Source organism: Triticum urartu, chromosome 2A (genome assembly GCF_056163025.1).
Source record: "Triticum urartu cultivar PI428250 chromosome 2A, HENAU_Tu73, whole genome shotgun sequence".
Taxonomy (NCBI): domain Eukaryota; kingdom Viridiplantae; phylum Streptophyta; class Magnoliopsida; order Poales; family Poaceae; genus Triticum; species Triticum urartu.
Genome location: NC_141874.1, coordinates 127,867,143 through 127,887,374, shown reverse-complemented (window position 1 = coordinate 127,887,374; position 20,232 = coordinate 127,867,143).

Below are 20,232 nucleotides of genomic sequence, written 5' to 3'. Positions count from 1 at the left end.
CGGGAAGCGGCCCTTCGTTAATGCGGAGGAATCCTAAAGATTCCGGTAAGTCATCGAGTGGTTGACCAGTCTCACGCTATATCATGACAGTCAATTTTCAGCTTTCTCTACTGAGGTGCTCGCCTGGCCGAACCGGGGCACAATCGCAGTAGTTCTCCTGGTGCCGCCTTAGCCGATAGAGCGGAACGTAAGGTAGCAAAACACAGGAGCCGTGCAAACCCAACATTTGACCAAAGACATGATTCGGAGCTGATGCATATAAGGCCAAACTCGCGACGCCGAACACTCCCTAAGGTATTCGGTCTTTAAGAGGGCGGGCGGGATAACACCCTTAGTAATAAGCCCCTAGTGTCCAGGTACGCGCAAAACTCTGACATGGCCACATGCCAAAACGCCAGCCTCCTCCTTGGTTATACCAAGAAACCAGGGGATGTGTATCAACAAGAGACAGTAAAAAAGGTTTACGCAGGGTCTTAATCTGAAAAGAATCCTTGGAACGGGTCCCTGCTGCACGTCTGCACCTGTGTCTCCGTTGTGCCGTATCCTGGACGGGTGTAGCACGATGTTCATCTGTAAAAGAGAGGAACTTAGTTTAGGAAAGATCGTGCCGAACATGAGTTATACTAAATAAATGAAGTATAAATCGAAATGGGTAAAATTGAGCTTTATTGTCTCTTGTTTTATATGCGCGGAACCCCTAGTACAGGGGTATACGGCTATTAAGCCTTTATCAATTGTATGTTTATGCCGGACTCGTCTAGCCGTGTCCGTGGTCTTGACGACCTTTTTAGGTGCTTTGGCTGGTGAAGCCGCTTTTTTGTGGGGCTGTCAAGGCAGCCGCACTGTCCTCCGCGCAGGGGGAACACTCAATGTTTTCCCTTTAATGAGATGATGCCTCGTGGACCGGGCATCTTAAGCGTAAGAGATGCATAATGCGTTATTGCATTAAAGCGGGCGAAGGCTTCGCATCCCAGCAGTGCTTGATAGCTACTTGAGAATGGGGTGATGTGGAAAGTTAGCTGTTCGCAACGGAAGTTATCGGGGGAGCCGAACATAACTTCTTGCCGGAGAGAACCCATGCAACGGGCATCCGGGCCTGGCGTTACCCCTTGAAAGGAGGTTTTGCTATGGAGAATTTTTGTTGGGTCTATCCCCATGTTGCGGATTGTGTCCTGGTATAACAGGTTTAGACCACTGCCGCCGTCCATCAGGACATTTGTAAAGTGGAGTCCGCCGATTATTGGATCTAATACCAAGGCAGTCCGGCCTGCATTCCGGATACTTCTAGAGTAATCCTGATGGTCGAAGGTGATCGGTTTTAACAACCATTGGCGAGACTCCTTTGGGATAGGCTGTATGGCGCGTATCTCTGTTGGTGCCATTCTGTTCGTCACGTGAAGTAAGTTTACCGTTTTGACTTCTTGTGGGAAATCCTTTTGTTTCCTGGTGCTCTGCTTGTGGGGTTCGTCGTCGTCCTCACTTGGTGTGTCGAGCCCCTTGTGTTCATCGTTGAGTTTGCCGGATTGCTTGAAAACCCAACAACCTCTGTGGGTATGGTTTGCAGCCTTCCCGAGAGTACTGTGTATTTGGCATATCTTGTCCAAGATTTTGTTTAAATTAGATAGCTCGTCCCTGTTATCCTTGAGGGGCGGCTTTCTCTGATTCTGCCATGAGCTTTTGAATCCGGCGTTGACCGCTGTGCTCTTTGGGCTGTTTCCCTTATTCCGGCGCTGGTCCTTGCTGCGTCGGGGTTTTTCGTTTCCATCCCTAACTTCAGATGTACTTGGGTCGCTGGTGCTACATCTTGCTAATCAGCTGTCCTCTCCTGCGCAAAAGCGGGTCATGAGGCTTGTTAATGCGGCCATTGTTCTTGGCTTTTCTTGGCCAAGGTGTCTGGCGAGCCATTCGTCTCGAACGTTATGCTTAAAAGCTGCTAGGGCTTCGGCGTCCGGACAGTCGACTATCTGATTCTTTTTAGTAAGAAATCTGTTCCAGAATTTCCGGGCTGAATCTCCGGGCTATTGAGTTATGTGACTGAGATCGTCTGCATCCGGAGGGCGGACATAAGTCCCTTGAAAATTTGCCCGGAAAGCATCCTCAAGCTCTTCCCAACTTCCAATGGTGTTTTCGGGAAGGCTTTTGAGCCAATGCCAAGCTGGCCCTTTAAGCTTGAGGGGTAAGTATTTTATGGCGTGGAGGTCATCTCCTCTGGCCATGTGTATGTGGAGGATATAATCCTCGATCCAGACCCCAGGGTCTGTTGTTCCGTCGTACGCCTCTATGTTTACGGGCTTGAATCCCGCTGGAAATTCATGGTCCAGCACCTCATCGGTGAAACATAGGGGGTGTGCGGCACCCCTGTATTTGGGTCTGCCGTGATGTTCGGATATTTGTTGTGTTGCATTTCTTACTAGAGCTTGCTTTCTTGGCCCGTAGATAGATCTGGCTGGGCCGTCTTTTTGATGCGGATCCTTTGGTGGATCGCATGCCGGCTTGTGTGCGGCACCGCTTGCCGCTCCATGCTGGCCATGCGGTCGTCTATCCGACCGGGTGGCTTTCCTATTTTTTGACTACGGGGGCTCTAAGGCCTCCTCATCAAATTCAGGCAGTAGCTTTCGCTTTGGATAGCTTTTGTGCGGCGACTGCCGCCATATTTGTCTGCGGTGTTGCGTACTTTGCTCCATCTGATTCTGAGTGCATCTTCCGCAGTTTTGAGCTTCCGCTTCTGCTTTTGCAGGCTACGCACAGTGGCGATGAGCCTTTTGTGGAGGTTCTTGTGCTCCATGAGGTCATCCGCCGTAAGGTCGTCCGGACTGTTGTTTTCGCCGGGGACGGGGTGTTCGGTTTGTTTATCCAAGTTGCCCTATTCGGATGCTTGCTCGAAGGCATGTTCGTCATCCGCCGGCTCGTCCTGCTCTATGGCTGGGTATGTATGGCTACTGTCTCTGTTGAGGCGGGGCTTGGATTGGCGCTTACGTCACCGCTTTGATTGCTTTTCGGGTGAACGATCCCTCGTTGCATCCCTGTGTTCCTCGTCGTTGCTTCCTTTGGGTGTGTCCACCATACATACATCATGAGATGAGGTGGCTGTCCAGTGACTTATAGGTGTTGGTTCATCTTCATCTCCTACATCGTCGTCCATACTGTCGATGTCTTCGGAGTCAAAGTCGAGCACGTCGTTTAAATTATCGACAGTGGCTACGAAGTGGGTGGTGGGTGGGCTTTGAATTTCTTCATCATCCACACCCCAACCTTGTTGACCATAGTCCGGCTAGGGCTCTCCTGATAAAGAGAGAGACTTTAGTGAATTCATAATATCGCCGAAGGGCGAGTGCTGAAAGATGTCCGCGGCGGTGAACTCCATGATCGGCGCCCAATCGGGTTTGATTGGTAGGGGCGCGGAGGGCTCGGAGTCTGGAGAGGAGTCCGTCTCCTTGGAGTCACGGGCTTCGCAGAGAATAGGGCTGGTGTTTGGCTCGATCGCCGTAGAGATTGCAGCCCCCAAGGCGGTGCCCAACCACCCATCCTCGATTGGCGCAGTTGGCTCCGAATTAAGGGTCAGAGCTGATGCGGGTGCGGCCTCCAGGGCACTGTTCGGCGGCAGAGCTAGATCATGCCCATCGTGACAGTGCGGCGCGCTCGGCTGCGGCTCGAATCCGTCGAAGATCAAGTCTCCGCGGAGGTCGGCTGTGTAGTTCAAACTTCCAAATCTGACTTGATGGCCAGGGGCGTAGCTTTCGATCTGCTCCAGATGACCAAGCGAATTGGCCCGCAGTGCAAAGCCGCCGAATACGAAGATCTGTCTGGGGAGAAAAGTCTTACCTTGGATCGCATCGCTGTTGATGATCAGATAAGCCATCGGGCCTAAAAGTGACGACACAGAGGAACTCTCAATGAAAGCACCAATGTCGGTGTCAAAACCGGCGGATCTCGGGTAGGGATTCCCGAACTGTGCGTCTAGGCGGATGGTAACAGGAGGCAGGGGACACGATGTTTTACCCAGGTTCGGGCCCTCTTGATGGAGGTAAAACCCTACGTCCTGCTTGATTAATATTGATGATATGGGTAGTACAAGAGTAGATCTACCACGAGATCAAGGAGGCTAAACCCTAGAAGCTAGCCTATGGTATGATTGTTGTTCGTCCTACGGACTAAAACCCTCCGGTTTATATAGACACCGGAGAGGGCTAGGGTTACACAGAGTCAGTTACAATGGTAGGAGATCTACATATCCGTATCGCCAAGCTTGCCTTCCACGCCAAGAAAAGTCCCTTCCGGACACAGGACGAAGTCTTCAATCTTGTATCTTCATAGTCCAGGAGTCTGGTCGAAGGTCTAGTCCGGCTATCCGAACACCCCCTAATCCAGGACTCCCTCACTATGGTTAGGTTTACCTTCATACTTTTGTTGTAGTTGCGGATGCTTGCAATAGAGGTTAATCATAAGTGGGATGCTTGTCCAAGTAAGGACAACACCCAAGCACCGGCCCACCCACATACCAAATTATCAAAGTACCGAACGTGAATCATATGAACGTGATGAAAACTAGCTTGATGATATTCCCATGTGTCCACGGGAGCGCTTTACATCATATAAGAGTTTGTCCAGGCTTGTCCTTTGCTACAAAAAGGATTGGGCCATCTTGCTGCACTTTATTTACTTTTGCTACTTGTTACTCATTACAAATTATCCTATCACAAAACTATCCGTTACCTATTATTTAAGTGCTTGTAGAGAATACCTTGCTGAAAACCGCTTATCATTTCCTTCTGCTCCTCGTTGGGTTCGACACTCTTACTTATCGAAAGGACTATGATAGATCCCCTATACTTGTGGGTCATCAGTCCTCGGGCGTCTGGGCTATGCAACATGGGCTGGACTAATGGGCCATGGAGATACAAGACGAAAGACTTTCCCCCGTGTCCGGGTGGGACTCTCCTTGGCGTGGAAGGCAAGCTTAGCATGCAGATATGAAGATTCCTTTCTCTGTAAACTGACTCTGTACAAACCCTAGCCCCCTCCGGTGTCTATATAAACCGGTGGGTTTAGTCCGTAGAGGCAATCATAATCATACAGGCTAGACATCTAGGGTTTAGCCATTATGATCTCGTGGTAGATCAACTCTTGTAACCCCTATACTCATCAAAGTCAATCAAGCAGGACGTAGGGTATTACCTCCATCAAGAGGGCCCGAACCCTAAACTATTTTTACTTGTTGCACTTTATTTACTTTTGTTACTTGTTACTCGTTACAAATTATCCTATCGCAAAACTATCTGTTACCTATTATTTCAGTGCTTGTAGAGAATATCTTGCTGAAAACCGCTTATCATTTCCTTCTGCTCCTCGTTGGGTTCGACACTCTTACTTATCGAAAGGACTACGATAGATCCCCTATACTTGTGGGTCATCAAGTCTCTTTTCTGGTGCCGCTGCCGGGGAGTGCAGCGCCTTTGGTAGGTGGAATTTGGTAAGGAAAAATTTATATAGTGTGCTAAAATTTACTGTCACTTGTTACTATGGAAAGTAATCCTCTGAGGGGCTTGTTCGGAGTATCTTCACCCCGACCAGTAGAGCAAAGAGTTGCTCCTCAACCTACTGAACCTACTGAAAATGAAAATATCTGCTTTGAAATTCCTTCGGGTATGTTAGAAAAACTTCTAGCTAATCCTTTTGCAGGAGATGGAACATTACATCCTGATGAGCACCTAATATATGTGGATGAAGTTTGTGGATTATTTAAGCTTGCAGGTGTGCCCAGAGATGTTATTAAGAAGAAGGTCTTCCCTTTATCTTTGAAGGGAGATGCATTGACATGGTATAGGCTATGTGATGATACGGGGTCATGGAACTACAAACGATTAAAATTGGAATTTCGTGAGAAGTTTTATCCCATGCATCTTGTTCATCATGATCGCAATTATATATATAATTTATGGCCTCGCGAAGGAGAAAGCATTGCTCAAGCTTGGGGGAGGCTTAAATCAATGTTATATTCATGCCCCAATCATGAGCTTCCAAGAGAAATAATTATCCAAAATTTATATGCTCGGCTTTCTGATAATAATCGCACCATGCTCGATACTTCTTGTGCTGGCTCTTTTATGATGAAGACTATTGAATTCAAATGGGATTTATTGGAAAGAATTAAATGCAACTCTGAAGATTGGGACCTCGATGAAGGTAAGGAGTCAGGTATGACACCTAAGTTTGATTGTGTTAAATCATTCATGGATACCGATGTTTTCCGTAAATTTAGCACTAAATATGGACTTGACTCTGAAATAGTAGCTTCTTTCTGTGAATCTTTTGCTACTCATGTTGATCTCCCTAGGGAGAAGTGGTTTAAATATCATCCTCCCATAGAAGTAAAAGTAGATGCACCTATTAAAGTTGAAGAAAAGACTGTCACTTATAATGATCCTATTGTTCCTACTGCTTATGTTGAGAAACCACCTTTTCCTGTTAGGATAAAAGATCATGCTAAAGCTTCAACTGTGGTTCGTAAAAGCAATATTAGAACCTATACACCTCCTGAGCAAATTAAAGTTTAAACCTAATATTGCTATTGTTAAAGATCTCTTGTCTGATAATATTGATGGGCATGTTATTCATTTCTGTGATGAAACTGCTAGAATTGCTAAACCTTGTGCTAAAGATAAACATAGACCTGTGGTAGGCATGCCTGTTATTTCTGTTAAAATAGGAGATCATTGTTATCATGGCTTATGTGATATGGGTGTCAGTGCTAGTGCTATACCTCATGACTTATACAAAGAGATTATGCATGATATTGCACCTGCTGAGATAGAAGATATTGATGTCACAATTAAACTTGCCAATAGAGATACTATTTCACTAATTGGAATTGTTAGAGATGTTGAAGTCTTGTGTGGGAAAATGAAATATCCTAATGATTTTCTTGTTCTTGGTTCCCCACAAGATAGCTTTTGTCCCATTATATTTGGTAGACCCTTCTTGAACACAGTTAATGCTAAGATAGATTGCAAAAAGGATGTTGTTACTATTGGTTTAGGTGATATGTCTCATGAATTTAATTTCTCTAAATTTCGTAGACAACACCGTGAAGAGGAATTGCCTAGTAAAGATGAAATTATTGGTCTTGCTTCTATTTCCGTACCTCCTAGTGATCCTCTAGAACAATATTTGCTAGACCATGAAAATGATATGTTTATGAATGAAAGAAGGAAAATAGATGAAGTATTCTTTAAACAGGAACCCATCCTGAAACACAATTTGCCTGTTAAAATCCTAGGGGATCCTCCTCCACCCAAGGGTGATCCTGTGTTTGAGCTCAAACCGTTACCTGATACTCTTAAATATGCTTATCTTGATGAGAAAAAGATATATCCTGTTATTATTAGTGCTAACCTTTCAGAGCATGAAGAAGAGAGATTATTGAAAACTCTGAAGAAGCACCGTGCTGCTATTGGATATACTCTTGATGATCTTAGGGCATTAGTCCCCCACTATGTCAACACAAAATAAATTTGGAGAAAGATGCCAAACCAGTTTGTGATCACCAATGACGTCTGAATCCTAAGATGAAAGAAGTGGTAAGAAAGGAAATACTAAAGCTTCTGGAGGCAGGTATTATTTATCCCGTTGCTGATAGTTAGTGGGTAAGTCCTGTCCATTGTGTTCCTAATGATAAAGATGAATTGATTCCGGAAAGAATTATTACAGGTTATAGGATGGTAATTGATTTCCACAAATAAAATAAGGCTACTAAAAAAGATCATTACCCCTTACCTTTTATTGATCAAATCCTAGAAATATTATTCAAACATACACATTTTTGCTTTCTAGATGGTTATTCTGGTTTCTCTCAAATACCTGTGTCAGCTGATGATCAATCTAAGACCACTTTTACTTGCCCATTCGGTACTTTTTCTTATAGACGTATGCCCTTTGGTCTATGTAATGCACCTGCTACCTTCCAAAGATGCATGATGGCTATATTCTCTGACTTTTGTGAAAAGATTTGTGAGGTTTTCATGGACGATTTCTCCATCTATGGATCCTCTTTTGATGATTGCTTGAGCAACCTTGATCGAGTTTTGCAGAGATGTGAAGAAACTAATCTTGTCTTGAATTGGGAAAAGTGCCACTTTATGGTTAATGAAGGTATTGTCTTGGGGCATAAAGTTTCTGAAAGAGGTATTGAAGTTGATAAAGCCAAGGTTGATGCTATTGAAAAGATGACATGTCCCAAGGACATCAAAGGTATACGAAGTTTGCTCGATCATGCCGGTTTTTTATAGGAGTTTCATTAAGGACTTCTCAAACTTTCTCGGCCTCTGACTAATTTATTACAAAAAGATATACCATTTGTCTTTGATGATGATTGTGTAGAAGCATTTGAAATACTTAAGAAAGCATTAATTTATGCACCTATTGTTCAGCCACCTGATTGGAATTTACCTTTTGAAATTATGTGTGATGCTAGTGATTATGCTGTAGGTACTGTTCTAGGGCAAAGAGTTGATAAGAAATTAAATGTTATTCAATATGCTAGTAAAACTCTAGACAATGCTCAGAGAAATTATGCTACTACTGAAAAAGAATTCTTAGCAGTTGTATTTGCTTCTGATAAGTTCAGCTCTTATATTGTTGTTTCTAAAGTTACTATTCACACGGATCATGCTTCTATTAAATATATTATGGAAAAGAAAGATGCTAAACCTAGACTAATTAGATGGGTTCTCCTCCTACAAGAATTTGATTTGCATATTGTTGATAGAAAGGGAGCTGAGAACCCCGTTGCAGACAACTTTTCTAGGTTAGAAAATGTGCTTGATGACCCACTACCTATTGATGATAGCTTTCCTGATGAACAATTAAATGTCATAAATGCTTCTTGTACTACTCCATGGTATGCTGATTGTGCTAATTATATTGTTGCTAAATTTATACCACCTAGTTTCACATACCAACAAAAGAAAAAGTTTTTCTATGATTTGAGGCATTACTTTTGGGATGACCCACACCTTTATAAAGAAGGAGTAGATGGTGTTATTAGACGTCGTGTACCTGAGCATGAATAGGAATAGATCTTATGCAAGTGTCATTCCGAGGCTTATGGAGGACACCACCCTGGAGATAGAACTGCACATAAGGTATTGCAATTCGGTTTTTATTGGCCTACTCTCTTCAAGGATGCCCGTAAGTTTGTCTTGTCTTGTGATGAATGCCAAAGAATTGGTAATATTAGTAGACGTCAAGAAATGCCTATGAATTATTCACTTGTTATTGAACCATTTGATGTTTGGGGCTTTGATTATATGGGACCTTTTCCTGCCTCTAATGGATATACACATATTTTAGTTGCTGTTGATTACGTTACTAAGTGGGTAGAAGCTATTCCAACTAGTAGTGCTGATCATAACACCTCTATTAAGATGCTTAAAGAAGTTATTTTTCCAAGGTTTAGAGTCCCTAGATATTTAATGACTGATGGTGGTTCACATTTTATTCATGGTGCTTTCCGTAAAATGCTTGCTAAATATGATGTTAATCATAGAATTTCCTCTCCTTATCACCCACAGTCTAGTGGTCAAGTAGAATTGAGTAATAGAGAACTCAAATTAATTTTACAGAAGACTGTTAATATATCTAGAAAAAATTGGTCCAAGAAACTTGATGATGCTTTATGGGCCTATAGAACTGGATATAAAAATCCTATGGGTATGTCTCCATATAAAATGGTTTATGGAAAAGCATGTCACTTACCTCTCGAACTAGAACATAAGGCTTATTGGGCTATTAAAGATCTCAATTATGATTTCAAACTTTCCAGTGAGAAGAGGTTATTTGACATTAGCTCACTTGATGAATGGAGAACCCAAGCCTATGAGAATGCCAAATTATTTAAAGAAAAAGTTAAAAGATGGCATGACAAAAGAATACAAAAGCGTGAGTTTAATGTAGGTGATTATGTATTGCTATACAACTCTCATTTAAGATTTTTTGCAGGAAAAGTTCTCTCTAAATGGGAAGGTCCTTATGTTATCGAGGAGGTCTATCGTTCCGGTACCATAAAAATCAACAACTTCGAAGGCACAAATCCGAAGGTGGTGAACGGTCAAAGAATTAAACATTATATCTCAGGTAATCCTATAAATGTTGAAACCAATGTTATTGAAACCGTAGCCCTGGAGGAATACATAAGGGACACTTTCTGGAACGTTTCAGACTCTGAAAAGGAATAGGTATGTGATACGGTAAGTAAACCGACTCCAAAACAGTTCTAATGGCAATTTTCCCCGTTTCGGAATATTTAGAAAAGTAGAAAAATATGAAGTAGCCCGGGAAGGACACGAGGGCTCCACGAGGGTGGAGGGCGCGCCCTACCCCCTGGGCGCGCCCCCTACCTCGTGGGCACCTCGTGTGCTCTCCGGACTTCGTTTTCTTACACGACACGTATTTTGGGCGGTAAAAATTCATTATATAACCTCCCGAAGGTTTTGACCGCCGTATCACGCAAAAATCTCCTGTTCTTGTTTCGAGAAGTTTTCTGCCAAGGTTGTCAAAGCCAAGCATCATGTCGTCTCCCTCCTCCTCCAACAATGAGGGCAATGATGCTTGGCTAACGAAGATAGAGCTGAAGAGAGATGAACCCATGGAGATCAACAAGGATGAAGGGATCAAGAAGGCCACGAAGGACCAAGTTCCGGCAACAGAAGACATCCTTCAACTTGATCACAATCTTCTTACCCCAACTGAGATCGAAGCTTTCAAGATGATTGAGCTAGCTCGTTGTAACGCCCCGAGACCGATGTGCCAGGTGTCTTCCAGTTATTCGCTGTTGTTGCCCTGTCATTGCTTGCGTGTCATGCATTGCATATCATGTCATCATGTGCATTTCATTTGCATACATGTTTGTCTCATGCATCCGAGCATTTCCCCCGTTGTCCGTTTTGCAATCCGGCGCTCCTATGTCACCCGGTGCCCTTTTCTACCTCTTTTCATTTGCGGGTGTTAAACATTTTCGGATTGGACCGATACTAGTCATGCGGCCTTGGTTTACTACCAGTAGACCGCCTGTCAAGTTTCGTGCCATTTGGACTTCGTTTGATACTCCAATGGTTAACCGAGGGACCGAAAAGGCCTCGTGTGTGTTGCAGCCCAACACCCTTCCAAAGTGGCCCAAAACACACCTAAGACCTCTCCATCATCTAGAGCGTTCGATCATGATCGCGTGGCCGAAAACCGCACCTCATTTGGACTCTCCTAGCTCCCTCTACATATATATATGTGATCCTCTTCAAGGTCTAAGATTTCGTAATCTAGTATCATCTTATTGATGAGAAGCCTCTCCATTTTTTCCGTCAATGTTCTTATCCGGCTATTCTCATGAAGATTCTAATGGAGCTTCAAGTTTGTCATTTTTCATTATTTTCATCTCCAGTGGATTCAAATCAAGCTTTGGTGTTGATCATATCCTTTTTCCTCGTTTCAAATACCTTCTCATGCCGGTGCACCTCATATTCATTCACTTCTCGCTATTTAATTGTTCCGGAGTGCTCAAGATATCTCCAAGATTCGTGTTTTCCACTCCGCATTCATTCAAGATCTTTCGAGGTTGTTCTCTCATTCAAGTCATTTAATTCAACCGGTGCAACCTCTCTTTTAAATCATTTCAACGGTGTTTCTTTTGAGTGGGCCCTAACACACAAGTCTTTTTCCAGGATCTTACCCGACTCTTCTTATTTTTTCCGGAGTTATAATCAAATTCTTTTCAAAGTTTGACGTAAGAATGAATTTTTCATCAGTCAAATGTCTTTCTCCATGATCTTTCAAATTCTTTTCATCTTTGGTTTCAATCTTTCTAATTTTCATTCCGGAGTATCTCAACAACTCATGGTGGTTTTTCTCGCCGTCATTCTCAGGTTTTGATGACCGAAGATGAGTTTTTCCTCCATATCTTATCCGCTCACTCAGAGATTCGTGGTTCTAGCTTAAATGACATACTCTCATAATTGTTTTTCGATTGTGAGAATTCTTTTCACCTATCCGGAGCAATTCAAGATTATTTTCAGTTTGATTCTCCGGAGGCCATCAATTCAGGCTTATTCATTCTCAGCTTTCAGCTATCATTCTCCAAAATCATACCGGAGCTTAAATCAAGGATTCTCTAGTCAGCTCGTAATCTCTTCGTTCTCAGGGATCTAAATTCTCTCAAGCATTTTCGTTTATTTGCTAATTCTTCCCGGTGTTTCTTTAGCTTTTCTTCAATAGTTTTAAATTCTTACGGTGGTTCGTGCAAGAGTTCTCGTCATTCGTTATCATATCAACTCTTTCGTTCTTTTCAATCCTACCGATGGATCATTGAAGACCTTTCTCAAGTTTGTGCTATATCTATCTTAATCCTTTCTATGAGAATAAGTAGTATGCCAAATCCGTTGCTTGTCATCAATTTAAAGTGGTGAAGGATACGCATAACGTAATTCTTATTCTTGTTCATCCAAGTGATTAATTCCTTATTCCGGAGGTTCATCAAAATTCTTGATCTCATTTGTTCATCTTTCTTTTCCTGGAGTTCCAAGCTCTCTCATTATTATTTTTTTGTCACGGAGATCCATCTAAATCATTTCAAGGCTTCACCTTGTGTTCTCAACTTCTTTTTCCTTCCGTCTTCATCATCCTTTTTGTTACCGGAGTTCTTCATGGATGTTCTACACGATGGTTCATCAAGGAAATAAGTCCTTCTCAAAGTGCTCATCAAGATTCTTTTCAGAGGAGCTCAATCATTCTTCTTCTTGCAATCCGGAGTGCAATTATTTCTTCCGTATCATTGGAGGTGGTATTATGTCATTCTTAATAATTGGAGTTCATGTGTCATGAATCACATGTTGTTAAGTATGAGGTATTTTAAATCCATCTACCTCTCCGTTGGAGTTATCTTGGTTTATATTTCACCTAAAGCCTTCCCTAAGGATTGTTGCTATCTATGGTGCTCATAAGTGACCCTAGTTCTTCTTTTATCCTCCCGGTGAAATAAGTTTCTTGTCTCCTTGTTCTTATCAATCAAATTATTTTCCCGTGAGTGGTAGGTTGTCACCTCATAATTTGAGATGTATTCCATAAGACCATATCAAGTTTATTCTTTTCGTTGTTGGTTTTCCAACAACTCCGCTCTAGCATTTGTTGTAAGCGTGCTCTCTCAAGATCGTGTTTCCCTTCGTCCATTCCATTCCATTCTTTCTTTTGCTCCGAAGGCATTGTGATGTTGCTCTCTTCAACCTTTCTTCTTATTTTTGTCAGGACCTTATTCTTTTCATGCTTATCCATTTAACCGGAGTGTTGTGTCCCTTTGCTCAAGCTCTTTCATTTTATCAAGTCTTTCATCTCTTTTCAACCGGAGTGCTGTCCGAATTTGGTGTTCCTTGTTCCTCGTTTCTAATGGAGGTTTTCAACTTTATTCATCTTCGTTGTATTCTTTTCTCGAAATGGCTTAACCTTTTCAAGGTTCTTTGGTCTCACTCGTTTGTCAAAGAAGCAACTTAGTTTTACCTCTTCTCTTTCTCTTCCGTTTTCCATCCGGTGTCATTCTAGATCTCGGGACGAGATCCTCTCATAGTGGTGGAGTGTTGTAACGCCCCGAGACCGATGTGCCAGGTGTCTTCCAGTTATTCGCTGTTGTTGCCTTGTCATTGCTTGCGTGTCATGCATTGCATATCATGTCATCATGTGCATTTCATTTGCATACATGTTCGTCTCATGCATCCGAGCATTTTCCCCGTTGTCCGTTTTGCAATCCGGCGCTCCTATGTCACCCGGTGTCCCTTTCTACCTCTTTTCGTGTGCGGGTGTTAAATGTTTTCGGATTGGACCGAGACTTGTCATGTGGCCTTGGTTTACTACCGGTAGACCGCCTGTCAAGTTTTGTGCCATTTGGACTTCGTTTGATACTCCAACGGTTAACCGAGGGACCGAAAAGGCCTCGTGTGTGTTGCAGCCCAACACCCTTCCAAAGTGGCCCAAAACACACCTAAGACCTCTCCATCATCTAGAGCGTTCGATCACGATCGCGTGGCCGAAAACCGCACCTTATTTGGACTCTCCTAGCTCCCTCTACCTATATATATGTGATCCTCTCCAAAATTCGCGGTGCAAACCCTAAAACTCGTCTCCTCGCGCCGCCGGACGCATCCTCACCGCGTCGGACATGTCCGCCGGCCGCCGCCACGTCGCCCGACCAATCCCCCGCCGCCACATCATCACGCCTCCGCCCTCGACCAATCGACGCCCGCCACCTCAGCCTGCGCGCCGCCCCACTTCGCCGTGGCCCGCGGAGCCCATCGCGGGCCCGCGCAGGCCCGCGCACCGCCGTCGCTCGCCCGCTACGGCCCGGACACCGCGCCGCCCGGCCCGCACCTGCTCCGTCGCCCCGCTGCCGCATGCCTCCGTCGCCGGCCGCCGGCTCCGCCATTCCTTGCCGGCGCCGGCGACTGCATCTCCCGCCAGCGAGCCGCCCGCTTGCGCCGCCCTGCGCGCCGCGCTCCACCGCCAATCGCCGCCACCACCGCGCCTCCCCGCGCCAGGCTCGGTTCCGGCTCGGGATCTCCGCCCCCAACGCCGGCAGACCTCACCGGTCGGCGAGCGCACCCGCCGCCTCTGCCTGGTGCCCGGGTGCTCGCTGCCGCACCTGCCGGGGCCTTCCGACGACCTCCTCCGCCGGATCCCGCACACCTGCACCCCCCTGAACGTCGTCTCCTCTGACTCCGACCCAACTCCGGCGAGGGATCCGGTCAACCTCGAGATCCGTGCCAAGAACCCTAGATCTGGGCGGGTAAATATCTCCAAGTCCTTTTCCCTAGTATTTTTTTGGCTTTTTCATCGCATCATAACTCATCATCCGTGGCTCCAATTCGTGCGTGTAGCATATCAAAATGTTCGTCTCGACGAGTACATCATTTCATCTCATTGCATCGTGTTCATTTGAGCTCATCTTGATGCCCGAAATGCTGTTGGAAGAGGGCTATGTGAGGAATATCTCAGATCTATTTCAGCAAATGGCCGTTTGTCATTTTTGCCATGATTAATGTGTGCATGCTATGATCCTGAGCTCTACATGTGTTTTGTAGAATGCCATGCCATCTTTACAGGGGTGCTTGCCATGTATTTTTGTGATATTTGTGGTGACTAGCACAAGCATGCAAAGTAGCGTAATCGATAATGCTGATTTCAGGGACTTGGAATTTCACTAAGTCCTTGTCCTGTTTTTGTTGTTATGCCATTTTTTCATGTTGTTTCCTAGTGATCCGTGCCTCTTTTGAGGATGATCAGTAAGGATGTTTTGTTAACATTGTGGTTCTTTATCCATCCATGTCTTTGTTTGCATTTATGGAGCACCCTATCTTGAGTCAATCGAGCTCTACTTTTGCTATAAAGTGAATCCTGGAAGATTGTTGACATGTTTAGCGATCTTGCCGAGGATGTTGCTATTGATCCGTGCATGCTATGTTGTTGTTCCTGCCATTCCTAGCTTCTATGCCATGTATTCTTGATGGGTGTATGTTTAGTTTGTCATGCCATGCTCTGTAGTGAGTGCATCGAGCTCGTAAACATGCCTACTCGTTAACTGATTTGCATGCTCTGTTTATGTTTTTGCCATGTTCAGATGCGTGCAATTGTATTTTCTGTTCCCTTTTGGCTCAAGGTCACTAAGGGACTTTTGTTAAGTGCTTTGAGTAGCTTCATGCCATGCCTTGCTTTACCATGTTAAGTTCCTGTAAAATGTAGTTTTCACGCTCTAAAGTGTGCTTCCCGATATTGAATTCCAGACTTGTGTTAATTTCACTATGTCTGAAACCTGTTATCATTTGCACTTTTGCCATGCTTGTTTGAACCTGTTAATGGATGATTTAACCGTAGCTCAGTGTTCATCTTTTGTAAAGCTTCATGAGCGGATCCCTGCCATGTATTTTGTTGTCATGTTTGAGTGTTGTAGCATATTCATCTTGATGCATTTAGTTGGTCACTTGCCGATTATCGTAGACCGGCGCCATATTTGTTTTGCTTGCCTTTTCCAAACCGTGCATCCGATTCCGGTGATCTTTATATCGATTTCAACCGAAATCACCGCACCTTTCCAGTGTCATTCTTGGATTTCCAAGTTGAGACCAGGTTCAATCATTCCTTTCCAAATCATGCATATGCACCGCATCCCGCATATCATCCATGTTCATGTGGGTTGTTTACTATGTTGTGTGCTTCTTTCCGGTGTTGCTTCTTCGGGTTGGTTCCGATAACGTCGTGTTTGTGAGGACCCGTTCGACTATGTCCGTTTGTCTTCTTCATGGACTCGTCCTTCTTCCTTGCGGGATTTCAGGCAAGATGACCATACCCTCGAAATCACTTCTATCTTTGCTTACTTAGTTGCTCGCTCTTTTGCTATGCCTATGCTACGATACCTACCACCTGCTTATCATGCCTCCCAATTGCCATGTCAAGCCTCTAACCCACCATGTCCTAGCAAACCATTGTTTGGCTATGTTACCGCTTTGCTCAGCCCCTCTTATAGCATTGTTAGTTGCAGGTGAAGATTGGAGCTTGTTCCATGTTTGGAACATGGATATTATTGTTGGGATATCACAATATCTCTTATTTAATTAATGCATCTATATACTTGGTAAAGGGTGGAAGGCTCGGCCTTATGCCTGGTGTTTTGTTCCACTCTTGCCGCCCTAGTTTCTGTCATATCGGTGTTATGTTCCCGGATTTTGCGTTCCTTACGCGGTTGGGTTATAATGGGAACCCCTTGACAGTTCTCCTTGAATAAAACTCCTCCAGCAATGCCCAACCTTGGTTTTACCATTCGCCACCTAGCCTTTTCTTTCCCTTGGGTTCTGCAGACTCAAGGGTCATCTTTATTTAAACCCCCCGGGCCAGTGCTCCTCTGAGTGTTGGTCCGAACTGGGCAGCCTGCGGGGCCACCTCGGGGTAACTTGAGGGTTGGTTTTACTCGTAGCTTGACCTATCTGAGTGTGCCCTGAGAACGAGATATGTGCAGCTCCAATCGGGATTTGTCGGCACATTCGGGCGGTGTTGCTGGACTTGTTTTACCATTGAAGAGGATGTCTTATAACCGGGATTCCGAGCCTGATCGGGTCTTCCTGCTAGAAGGAATATCCTTCGTTGACCGTGAGAGCTTGTGATGGGCTAAGTTAGGACACCCCTACAGGGATTTGAACTTTCGAAAGCCGTGCCCGCGGTTATGGGCAGATGGGAATTTGTTAATGTCCAGTTGTAGAAAACCTGAAGTTGACCTTAATTAAAATACATCAACCGCGTGTGTAACCGTGATGGTCTCTTCTCGGCGGAGTCCGGGAAGTGAACACGGTGTTGGAGTTATGCTTGACGTAGGTTGTTCTAGGATCACTTCTTGATCATACTTTTATTGACCATGCTTTGCCTTTTCTTCTCGCTCTCATTTGCGTATGTTAGCCACCAAATATGCTAGTTGCTTGCTGCAGCTCCACCTCATACCTTTTACCCTTCCTATAAGCTTAAATAGTCTTGATCGCGAGGGTGTGAGATTGCTGAGTCCCCGTGACTCATAGATACTTCCAAAACCAGTTTGCAGGTGCCGATGTTACCGAGAAGGTGACGCAACCAAGCTCAGGAGGAGCTCGATGAAGATCTGGTCCTTTGTGTTGTTTCGTTCTAGTTGATCAGTAGTGGAGCCCAATTGGGGTCGATCGGGGATCTGTGTAGCATTTGGGGTAGTCTTCTTTCATTTTGGTTCCATAGTCGGACCTTGCTTGTATCTGGTTGATGTAATGCTATATTCATGTAATTGTGTGAAGTGGCAATTGTAAGCCAACTATGTATCTCTTTCCCTTATGTATTACATGGGTTGTGTGAAGATTACCTCACTTGCGACATTGCTTTCAATGCGGTTATGCCTCTAAGTTGTGCTTCAACACGTGGGAGATATAGCCGCATCGAGGGTGTTACACTCGTATACAAAACAAGTATCTCACACGTGAAAATATTTTGTTGAAGAGCATATCATCGCACTCAAGGGCATTATCTGCAAGTTGGAAGACCTCCTAGGCTCGATGTGCGACTACCCATCATCACCACCATCCTCTTCACCAACAAAGGAGACATAATCAGGTGGGTATGGGCACTCCCCTTGGCAACTGCCAAGCTTGGGGGAGTGCCCCGGTATCGTATCACCATCACTTCTATCTTTACCGTTTTTCTGAGTTCGATCCTTTTGGTAATATCTTGATCTAGTAGAATAAAGTTTTAGTATGATCTAGTTGTGAGTTTTGCTTTATGATCCTTCTATGTAATCGAGTCCGTGAGCTATATAATAAAGATTAGTGTTGAGTCTAGAGCTTGATTATTTTGCCATGATCTTGAGTGAATAAAAGAAAAGAGAAGAAATAAAAAGAAACAAAGAGATCATATGGATCTTATGGAGAGTAATGAGATCACATAGAAAGAGTATGATGAATAAAAGTTGTTGAGAGTTGACAAACATAGTTTTGGTCATCGTTGCAATTAATAGGAAGTAATAAAGAAAGAGAGGTCTTCACATATAAATATACTATCTTGGACATCTTTTATGATGGTGAGCACTCATTAAAATATGACATGCTAAAGGGTTGATGTTGGACAAGGAAGACAACGTAATGGGTTATGTTTTCTTACATCTGAGATAAATTATATTGTCATGGATCATCCAACATGATTGAGCTTGCCTTTCCCCCTCATGCCAGCCAAATTCCGTGCACCAAGTAGAGATACTACTTGTGCTTCCAAACACCCTTAAACCAGTTTTGCCATGAGAGTCCACCATACCAACCTATGGATTGAGAAAGATCCTCCAAGTAAGTTTTCATCGGTGCAAGCAATAAAAATTGCTCTCTAAATATGTATGACTTATTAGTGTGGGAGAAAATAAGCTTTATACGATCGTGTGATATGGAAGAAATAAAAGCGATGGACTGCATAATAAATGTCCATATCACAAGTGGCAATATAAAGTGACGTTCTTTCGCATTAAGATTTTGTGCATCCAACCATAAAAGCGCATGACAACCTCTGCTTCCTTCTGCGAAGGGCCTATCTTTTACTTTTATCTCCTACCTTACATAAGAGTCATGGTGATCTTCACGCTTCCTTTTTACATTTTATCTTTTGGCAAGCACAACATGTTGGAAAGATCCTGGTATATATGGCTAACTGGATGTGAATCTTCATGAACTATTATTGTTGACATTACCCATGAGGTAAAATGTTGGGAGGCAAAACTATATGCCCCTATCTTTCTCTGTGTCCAATTAAAACTCCATACCCATAAGTATTGCATGAGTGTTAGCAATTGTGAAACACTATATGATAGTTGAGTATGTGGACTTGCTGAAAATCTCTTATATATTGACTCTTTCCTATGTTATGATAAATTGTAATTGCTCCAATGACTGAGATTATAGTTTGTTAGTTTTCAATGAAGTTCATGATTCATACTTGAAATTGTCATTGAATTGTTGATGTATACTACACAACCTTCTTCTTGTAGACGTTGTTGGGCCTCCAAGTGCAGAAGTTTGTAGGACAGTAGCAAATTTCCCTCAAGTGGATGACCTAAGGTTTATAAATCTGTAGGAGGCGTAGGATGAAGATGGTCTCTCTCAAGCAACCCTGCAACCAAATAACAAAGAGTCTCTTATGTCCCCAACACACCCAATACAATGGTAAATTGTATAGGTGCACTAGTTCGGCGAAGAGATGGTGATACAAGTGCAATATGGATAGTAGATAAATGTTTTTGTAATCTGAAATTATAAAAAACAGCAAGGTAACTAATGATAAAAGTGAGCGTAAATGGTATTGCAATGCTAGGAAACAAGGCCTAGGGTTCATACTTTCACTAGTGCAAGTTCTCTCAACAATAATAACATAATTGGATCATATAACTATCCCTCAGCATGCAACAAAGAGTCACTCCAAAGTCACTAATAGCGGAGAACAAACGAAGAGATTATGGTAGGGTACGAAACCACCTCAAAGTTATTCTTTCCAATCAATCTGTTGGGCTATTCCTATATGTGTCACAAACAGCCCTAGAGTTCGTACTAGAATAACACCTTAAGACACAAATCAACCAAAACCCTAATGTCACCTAGATACTCCAATGTCACCTCAAGCATCCATGGGTATGATTGTAAGATATGCATCACACAATCTCAG